The sequence below is a fragment of the Lagenorhynchus albirostris genome, chromosome 10 (assembly GCF_949774975.1).
Source record: "Lagenorhynchus albirostris chromosome 10, mLagAlb1.1, whole genome shotgun sequence".
Taxonomy (NCBI): Eukaryota; Metazoa; Chordata; class Mammalia; order Artiodactyla; family Delphinidae; genus Lagenorhynchus; species Lagenorhynchus albirostris.
Window position 1 is genome coordinate 102,682,554 of NC_083104.1, and position 9,378 is coordinate 102,691,931.

The window sequence follows — 9,378 nt, forward strand, 5'->3', positions numbered from 1 at the left end:
GGGCTCTGGAATCACATGGCAGGTTCATTACTGACATCTCCCCGTAGCTAAAGCAGGGTCACCCCTGCACCGCCCCCAGTGTGTGCTTATAGGGGTCCAAGAGATCAGCCTGTACGGCACCGGCACAGAGGAGTGCTGTAAAGGGAAGGGGGTCTCCAGTCCACAGGTGTCCTGTTGCCCAGGGTCACCAGTCATGAGCCCAGGCAGCTAGGATTGGCTGCTTGTGAATGAACAGGTATATTAGTTTCCTGTAACAAATTACTGCAAACTTCCTGGCTGAAAACCACCGAAGTGTATTATCTTACAATCCTGGAGCTCAGACAGTCAGAACAGCCTCCTTCTGGGGGCTCCAGGGGACGAGAACCCGTTTCCTTGCCTTTTCTGGCTTTTAGAGGCTGCCTGATTTACTCACGTCACTCTGACCTTTCCTTCTGTCCTCACGTCTCCTTCTCTGCCTCTGACCCTCCTGCTTCTCTCTCACAAGGACTCCGTGACTGTATCAAGCCCCCCAGACAGTGCAGGACCATCTCCCGCTCTCCAGATCCTTGACCACGTCCGCAAAGCCCCTCTTGCCACGTAAGGTGACCCAGTCACAGGTTTGGGGGGTCAGGATGTGGACATCTTTGAGGGGCCCTTATTCTGCTGGCCACGCCCCGCGTCCACTGGCAGGGGTACTGATGGCCAGGCGACCACAGCGAAGCATGGCTCCAGACCTTTCCTGCTGGTCCTCAGGGTCACTGACGTGCCTGTGTGGCAGGCGAGTGCCGTCAGTTTCTGAAGAATGCTGGGTAGAGAGGACAACTCAGGAAACCTGTTTTCCCTGCCCCTGAGTCTCTCCTCCGCCCTGGCCGTGGTCTTCCTGGGAACAAACGGAGACAAGTCTGCCCAGATGGCCCAGAGGTGTGTACCCATCACACAGGAAGAACCAGGTATGTTTTCTCCTGTGATTCCATAGGGCTGATCTTTTCACACTTTTCACACCAGCTCATGAAAGCCAGTGGGGCCTGCAGGTGGCAGGAGGGGCACCGTGGTGATGAAGAAAGGGCAGCCTTGGGTGGAAAACTGAGCTGTGGAGGACAGGGCATTTCCCAGTGTCACGGGAGAAATCAAGTCACAAGTTACTTTCTCTGGACCAGAACCTCAATGTATTATATAGCAAAATTGCATCTCTGATAAGGAAGGTAAGAGTACAATTCTGTTTCACAAAAAGGCCAAGGAGTTCAACCTTGTTTTATTTTAAACTTTGGCTAAAAGTGTACTTAAAACTGAAATGCAGCTGTCCAAGTGAACTTTTTGAAAACTGGATCATTTTTTGTGTGTGATTGTGCAATAGTGAAAGAAGAACACAACACAAACGGGACCTTACGTCTTCTGGAATTATTTAGGGGGAATATATCTCATTGCTCTGAAAGGTTATGTGACCTTATGGACAAAGGAAGTAGTGGATCCCACTTTAGGGAAGTGGTCCTTAGCGTCTTCCTGTTTCAGGTTTCTTTGACGATCTGGTGAAAGTGTCCTGGAACATTGCCATCTGTACAACGTTAATATAATTAATATATGATATATATAATTAATATGGAATATAATTAATAATAACAATAATATGAGGGGGGTGCACTCTCCCCTGAATTGCATCCGTGGATCCCAGTCGGGCTTCCTTCCAGCTCGCTGGAGCACGTAGTCTCTGGGCTGGTGTGGGATCAGGGAGGGTGGGATACAGGAACAACCTAAATTCTCGTTCTGACTTGACACGTACTCACAGTCAGGTCTGGAGAACTTCTGTAAAATTGCTGGTGAAACATTTTCATTTTTATTCATGCTCTCTCCTGTATTCCCTGGGCCGTGGTAGATTCAATCCCAAAGGCTTGTTTTTTTTTCTCTCTCTCTCTCTGTCTCCTGCTATCAAGCTCTCCTGGCCTGAATAAGTCTGCTACACTGGGTCTCAGCTGGGGGCCACTCTCCCCCCTTGAAGGCAAGTGGCGATCTCCGGAGTCATTTTTGGTTGTCATAATTCAGGGAAGTGCAACTGGTATCTAGTGGGCGGATGCTAACCGGCCTGGTCTCGCAGAGGCAGCAGTGAGTGGCGGCGTGAAGCGAGACCTTGATTCCCTGCCCAGGAATTGAACCTGGGGGGCCTGGATGGAAACCAGGAATCCCAGCCACCAGACCCCCTGGCTCTTGCCCCAAGTGAAAAAGGCATTTCTCACGGAGGCAAAAACTGCAAAAACAGGTACAGAGTTTATTATTAAAGACATAGCACAACAACAGGTGGGAGAGCACACAGAGAAACAGTTTGTTTAGTTAAGACAGAAGCAGGGCAGAGATGCACACGGGGAGAGGAAGGGTGTGGGCGTCCCCCCTAGCGACGAGGACCCCAGTAAAGAGGCGGTGAAGTCATTCATATAGGGCGGTTCTTCTGGGTCTCTGCTCACCTTTGGCCAATTACCTGGTTTCTTTTTCCACACCTGCCCTGCCCTAGGACCCTCCCCAGCATGTGTGCCCAACTTTTTTCCAAGATGGGATTTCAGCCCAGAGGCCTATGGGACGGCCTTAGCATCACCTATTCTGGGGTGGTGCCCCCTCCTTTTTGACCCCCAAGGAGCCTTTCTGCACATGTGCAGTGTCTCCCTTGCCCCAAGGATGGGAATTATGTGACCTGTTGATCTATTACTCAAACAAGGGTTAGCCCCTCTCTGCTCCTGCCACGACTGCTATCTTCAGGCGTCCACAGGAGACAGAGCCTGGCTACTTACCCTGTTTCTGTTGTTACTTCCATTTTGGAGAGCAAACAGGAGGCTGATTGTAAATGTCTAAGCTGGAGCCCATCTATCTCCTGTCTCAGGAAATGCAAACAGATGGCTAGTTGTGTCTGGCCTGAAGCCCACTTTTTCTTGCCCCATGAAATGTAAAGGAGAGGCCAGTGGTAAATGCCTAGCTTGGGGCCCATCTGTCTCCTTCCTCTGTCCTACAGTGCGCAGGGCAGCCCCTTCAAGGAAGGGTCATCTGACCCCAAATATCAATGGTGCTGCTGTTGAGAAAGGCTGAGCTGGACAATTAAATCAACCCCCTTTTCACGTAGGAACCCACCAAGTCTTCAGTACGGAGATCTGTTTGGAGGTTGCTCTTTGGGGGATTAGCGGGCGATGCTCAAAGCCGGTGGTGGTATTTTCTGTTAACAAAGGTGGAGACGGTCACCAAGGTCCCCATCATTTCTCAATGAAGTTAACAAACGCAACACGCAGCGTTTTCTTAGAACTGCTGACTGGCTCTGTGAAGCAAGTACGTGGAGTTGCTGTCGGGAAGTAGTGTTCACACATTCCTGAAAAGGAAAACAAAAGAAGAGAAGAGAATGAAGTAATACTCTACTGCCTTAAGCATGTACTTAGAGATACACATCTGCAACTATAATTTTGAATTTTAATATTGTTTCTCAACTATGTCGTCTCTTTTTTTTTTATTGTTTCTGTCTCCCTGGTATCAATCCCAATATGTCCATCCTCCTGCACCCAAACCTGCGTCTCCCCCTTGACTCCCTGTCACCCACCGTGCTGTAGAAGGACCACCCTGGATCCCCCCCAATCTTACCTCAGTTGTTGGGCAGGTTCCCCGCCAAGATGTCGTAAATGTGCCCCCTTCTGAGCTGCACTGCTACTGCCTGGATTCAGAGTCTCACTGTACCTTCTCCACTACCATTTTAACTGCTTCTTAACTGGTCTCTCCAGGTCCAGTCTGGTCCTCTCCTGTGTCTCATAAATCCACACTCTGACAGAATAGTCTTTCTAAATAAAAATCTCTTCATGAAACTGAAGCTTTAAGTCTGCATAGCTTCTATGAAATTCCTTAGTCCAGAGAAACCCCTCCATAAGGCAATACTTGAAGTCACCACATTTTGGCCGTGGAATACACGGGGTGGTGCTGCTGTGAGATCAGCGAGCCGACGGGGGCTCCCGGCCCTCCGACTGGTCACCACTGCCAAGCGTTCCTCTGCGGGACTCAGACACACCCTTCATCACGGCTCTTGGTACCATCCCGTGGAGGTCACCTGCTCTGGCCTTGATCTCACTGGGGTGATGCTGGGCCCTTTGGTTGGCTGGGTCTTCCTGGACAAGCGCTGGTGATTCCAGGAATCTCCTGGTTAATTGATGTTCATTTTTGAACACCAGCCTGATCTTTCTTTCAACGTTGGGGAATATTGGGACGCAGGGAGCCTCCCGCCACCTTCTTGGTCACATGGCTCCTCCTTCCCTCCACCTCCTGTTTCCTCTACGGAAGCTAAACGATTTGAAAGCACGAGATGCGCAGAGGACGGGAGCTGACCGCCACGCACTTTACATCGGAAACCAAGGAATCGCGGGGCGCTTCTCTCTCGGTTTCAGTGTGTTGGGTACCCTTCCTGATTTGGCCCAACTTACATGTCGAGGCTCCTTCCCTGCCACTGTGCTCTCCCCAAGCCCCTCCCTGAGAGGCGTCCCCCCGAAACCTCCAGGCCGTTCACAGAGGAGCTTCCTTGCTCCCTGTGCTCTTAGGTTACCGGGAAGAGCTCTCTTTCCGACTGAAGAGCTACAGCGTTATTTGATGATCACATCCCCCCTGAGTCCTCTCAGTCATTTAACAAATACCTTTCGGACACTGTGGTTGATGCTGTGGACACAAAAACGAGTCAAGGAGAGTTAGACTGTCCTCAGACTGTCCTTCCTTGCTCCCTGTGCTCTTAGGTTACCGGGAAGAGCTCTCTTTCCGACTGAAGAGCTACAGCGTTATTTGATGATCACATCCCCCCTGAGTCCTCTCAGTCATTTAACAAATACCTTTCGGACACTGTGGTTGATGCTGTGGACACAAAAACGAGTCAAGGAGAGTTAGACTGTCCTCAGGCTGGGCATCTCGTGCGGAAGACAGAAGATTCTCCAGAAAGTCCCTCTGGAGTTAAGTGTCTGACGGGGATTTTCATGGGGGGTATTTGGGTGTGGCTGCCACCGTCTGTTTTCTCATAACATCTAGAAAGTACCTCTGAGCGTGTGTCTCAGACTGTGAGCCACCTCAGGTCACAGGTCACGTCCTCAGCTGGGACCCAGCCAGCGCCCGGCACATGGGAGGGGCTGAGACTCCTCTGCTCACTGAGTTAACGAGTCTTCATTGTGACAGGACGCAGCCCGACTTGGGGAAGCACTCATGGAAGAAACACGTTAAGAGGGGCAAAGAGGTCTTCAACGTTACGGAAACCTTTGCAGAATAGGGCCAGAGTCAGTGTGTGTGCTTCGTAGGCTGCTGAGAAATCCTGTCTGAGTGCGTGCGGAGCTGCGATTTGCTAACAGTACCTGTAAATGACACAGGAAAGGCTGCCGGTGCGACATGCCAGCCTCACGGGACATTGCAAGGGAAAGAGGGACTGACCTTGGCTGTGGTCTCCTGGCGGCTGCTGCTGTGACCCAGTTACCGAGGCCTGTTCGTGTGCGCTTGCCAGATTTTCAGGCCAGCAACAAACACAATTGTTATCTCTCTTGGGCCTGTCAGATCATGAAACAGGTACTTTGAGAAACACGTAAACCTCCTCCCTTCCGGACAGTGCTGGAAAATTCCCGAAAAATGCTTCCTTTGGGGGGGGCCTTGTTTTTCCCTTATCTGGCAGGATCCTTAACACTCAACCGGATAGGGAAATACTTTTCAGATACAATCGTACTTTCTTAAAATAATAAGACGGGGAAGATTTTGACGGGAAAAATAAATAGCATTTCAAAATCTCTCCACTGTTCATCTATCGCTGAAAGGACTTCACATCCCCTATGTATCTTTTATTGGGAGGAGAGGGAGAAGAAACGAAAAGCGTTTTCATATTGAGAGTTCTGTTTTTTTGTCCTCGGTTAAATCCATCTTCTATCCCTGGGGATAGTATCTGTATGGGAGGGAAGGTTCCTCGGGTCTTGGCGCACAGAGGCTGCCCGCATCTGTGTTAGAGGAGAGAAAAGGCAGAGAGCTGAGAAGGAGAGAGGAAGCTTGCAGGAGGGGCTGCAGGCTCCAGGGCAAACTGGCTCTGCAAAACCGGAGCAGGTAGGGGTGTGGGCCGGGGAGGATGCCCGATTCGTGTTTGCTGGTTCCGGGTGTAAATGAGCTCACCGCGGCTGACTTGAGGTTACCACATGTTTAACAGCTCGCCTGCGGGAGCCAGGTCCAGCTCATCACTGCACAGGACGCTGCAGCGGGCCTGCCGATTTCCCTGACCCTCCTCCTGGGATCAGAGGCACTTCCCTCATGGGAGCACGGATGAGATCTGCCCTGGCTATTTAGGAGAGGCTGGGACTAGAGTTAGTGTCCAAGCAGTTGTCACTGGGAGAAGCGCTCACCTTGACTCCAGGTGGCAGGAGACGCCCAGAAGGAAGGTCCTCTGGGAATGGCCTGGGAGGTCTGGGGGGCAGGGGAGGGGGTGCCTCAAGGAGGGAACTGGGGAGAGCACAGTGGCAGGGAGGGAGCCTCGAAATGCAAGAAGAAGCCCCCTCTCTCCTTTCTTCCTTCCTCGTGGACGCGTAGAACAAGGCAGGGCTCAGACGGCTGGACGCTAACTCGCGGGCAGGCTGTTAGTTGGTGTGTGTGGGCAAACAGGGATGGCAGAAGCTGCACCCCATCCTTCCTGTTCTGGGGATCCCCGAGGCCCTTCTCTTCCTCAGTCAGAGACCTTCGTCTGTCCTCTATCAGACCATCCTCTGACTCACAGTAATGTGTATGACACGAATATAAATACGGCAATTGGCTATGAGAACACTTGAAATTAAAAAACATTTTAAATGAGTTTAGGGCAAATCGTTCTTTTTAAAATCTCTGCTTGTCTCGGGTGTTTCCTAGCTGTTTTACTCTTGTGTCCATAGGGCAGGGAAAACCCCAGAATTGGGGAAGAGTCTTGGTGTATTTATACAAAGAAAAAGAAGTCTGTGGATTTTCTTGAACCAGAACTCAGTGCCTAAGCGCTCTGGGGCACGGGCATGAGGAGTGGGGTGAGGGTAATAGGTGCGTGTGTAGGCTCACCTAAAGTTCAAGTTTTCCTTCCCAGATTAAAGCTGGAGGAGAGCTGTGCCTTGGAGTCTTTCCTCTGCAGTTCAAGAATGACTGGTGTGTTCGAGAAGGCCAAGGCCGACTTTCCTGGAATGTTCACTAGGGAGCGTCACCCAAGGTTGCGCACAGCGCTCAGCGGAGGCCAGCGAGGGAGGCAGCGCTCAGCCCCAGGTGCTCGGCTTCCCTCCCTCCATCAGGTGCCGCAAACCAGCAGCGTTTCGCTCTGCGGCAGGTTCTCTTCTCCAGAAGGAGGTACACTGGCTATCCACACACCTTCCCCTCTGCCGACCTTGCCTTAATTGACATCAGGGATCCAATGAGTGCAGCAATTGAAATGGCCAAAAAAGTGTGTGCTCAGTGCTTTCTGAATGTTTATGCTGAGCAACCCGCAGCTGCTGGGAGCAGCCGAGGCGTCAGAGGTGTGACGGGTGTGGCTGAAAAGGTTGTGTCTGTCTTGCAGCATCTGGGGCACCCCTGAGTGGTCCTGCCCTCCCCACATACCCTGGGAAGGCTCCCTTCCCAGGCTGTGCCCGCCGTTTGGGGGCGTCCTTGGAGCGCCTCAGTGGTCCGTAGGAGCTTATGACAAATGCAGGGTCTGGGCCTCACCCTCAATCTAATACACTTTGATGAGACGCCAGGTGAATCACAGGCACATCAGAGTCTGGGAAGCGCTGTCAGGAAGGAAGCAGCATTGTCTTCCCCTTGGTTGAAGCCCTGAGCCTCTCCGGGCGTTAGCTGCTTGGAAAAACTGTTTCCCCTGCCCCTCGCATTGAGGGCGGCTTCAGACTGTCCTTGGCATTTGTGAAATGTCCACACCTATACTTTACGGGCTGTTCCTCAAATTTGCGAAGTGTTCTCAGCAGGGAACAGCTACGGCTTCATATTGTCTGAAAGGCAGTGGCTGCCTTTACAGTGCTGGGGGGACGGGTCCCCCACTGGGAGGCATGGGAGGGGGGCTGGGCTGGAACCGGCCCCTGCTTTAGCAGGATGGGGAAGAATGGATGAGTAATGCTGTTTAATTTCCCCTCGTAATGTAATCTGACATTTCTCCCCAGTTCCTTCCCTATGCTGCTCACCAGCCCCCCCAAAACACACACACTCCCAGCAGTTCTGATTTGCCCCATCTTCTTCACGGCTTGGCTTCTCCTTTCTGTAGAGACACGGAGCCAAGTAAGTAAGCAGAGGGTGAGCTGCTTAATCTTATTTACATGTGATGTATTTATTGTCTTTCATGTCCTGTAGGACTTTTAAAATATATAACACTTTATGCCACTTTTAAATGAATCACTGAGAATTCATGTCATGCTGGGTCCTGTAATCACAGGTTTTCTAGCTCAACTTTTTGTCCAAGACCTTATGGAGATGGAGAAAGGGAAAGGCGGGAACTAGAACCACGTGATTAGAACATAAGCAATGATCTTAAAGCATTGTTAATGTGTGATAACTGACATACATTCAAAACACTGAAACCCTTAAGTTTGTAACCCCTTCATATTCTGGAATGATGCTGGAATCAGAAGACAGGAGTGATACCTAAACGGATAATATGCAAAGCGATATTTTAGCCTTGTGCATGATTTTATGTTTTCAATGTACTACATACGTATAGAACTGTTCAAGTTGTTATTTCCAATATTTATATTAGAAAAATTATATAGACACTTGATAATTTTCACCAGCTTTTAAAATAACACTTGTACTTACTGTATTGTAATAAATTTCACTTTTAACAGAAAAAAAGAAAGAAAGAAAGATATCATCCTGTCAACATGCTTCTGCTGGCTGGGGCCTCTGGCCGCCGGCCTGGGGTGAAGCTGACACAGGAGGCATGGGAGGAGTGTGGGCCCTGAAGACCCTGAACCACTGAGACCCGCTGGAAGCCTGCCCCCCTCGGAGGCCCCGGCCGAGCCCCTCTGACTCCATATCTGTTCTGCCGCTCGGCTTACAAGCCAGCACCACAGCCCAAGCCCGGCGGTGGGCAAGGGCTCGGACCCCAGGGGCGCTGGCCTCTGCAAGTGGGCTCGGGTCCGCTGATGAGCGGCGGGCCCTGGAGGACAGGAGTCCTCCGTCCTGGCTGAATCGGCCCCGCTACAAAGAGCCCCAGGCCCTCCGCACCTACAGCAGAAGCGCGCCTCTGCACCTGTGTCCGCTTCGTGCAAGTGTAAGAACCCAGGGGTCCGGGTCCTCTTCGCCCCTCTGCACGCGTCCCTGGTGTCCCTTCTCACTGGACACAGAGCCACCGGCAGCCGCGCTTTCCCTTTCAGAACCTCGCCTGCCTCTGCCGCCGTCCCCGTCCCCGCCCCCGTCCCCGCCCCCGTCCCAGCGGTCGGGGTC

General features: G+C 51.6%; 1 long non-coding RNA gene across 3 annotated transcripts; it reads left to right on the top strand.

The window, feature by feature from the left end:
* The first annotated feature begins 799 nt into the window (after positions 1-799).
* Positions 800-3,803, top strand: LOC132527772 (uncharacterized). Of its 3 annotated transcripts, none has more exons than XR_009543084.1 (3): positions 800-929; positions 1,908-2,230; positions 3,080-3,803. It is a non-coding gene; the product is annotated as an uncharacterized LOC132527772 (long non-coding RNA). The 3 variants fall into 3 exon arrangements; XR_009543085.1 differs by having other exon boundaries at positions 849-929; positions 2,069-2,230; XR_009543086.1 differs by lacking the exon at positions 800-929 and adding an exon at positions 946-1,181 and having other exon boundaries at positions 2,069-2,230.
* The last annotated feature ends 5,575 nt before the right edge of the window (positions 3,804-9,378 follow it).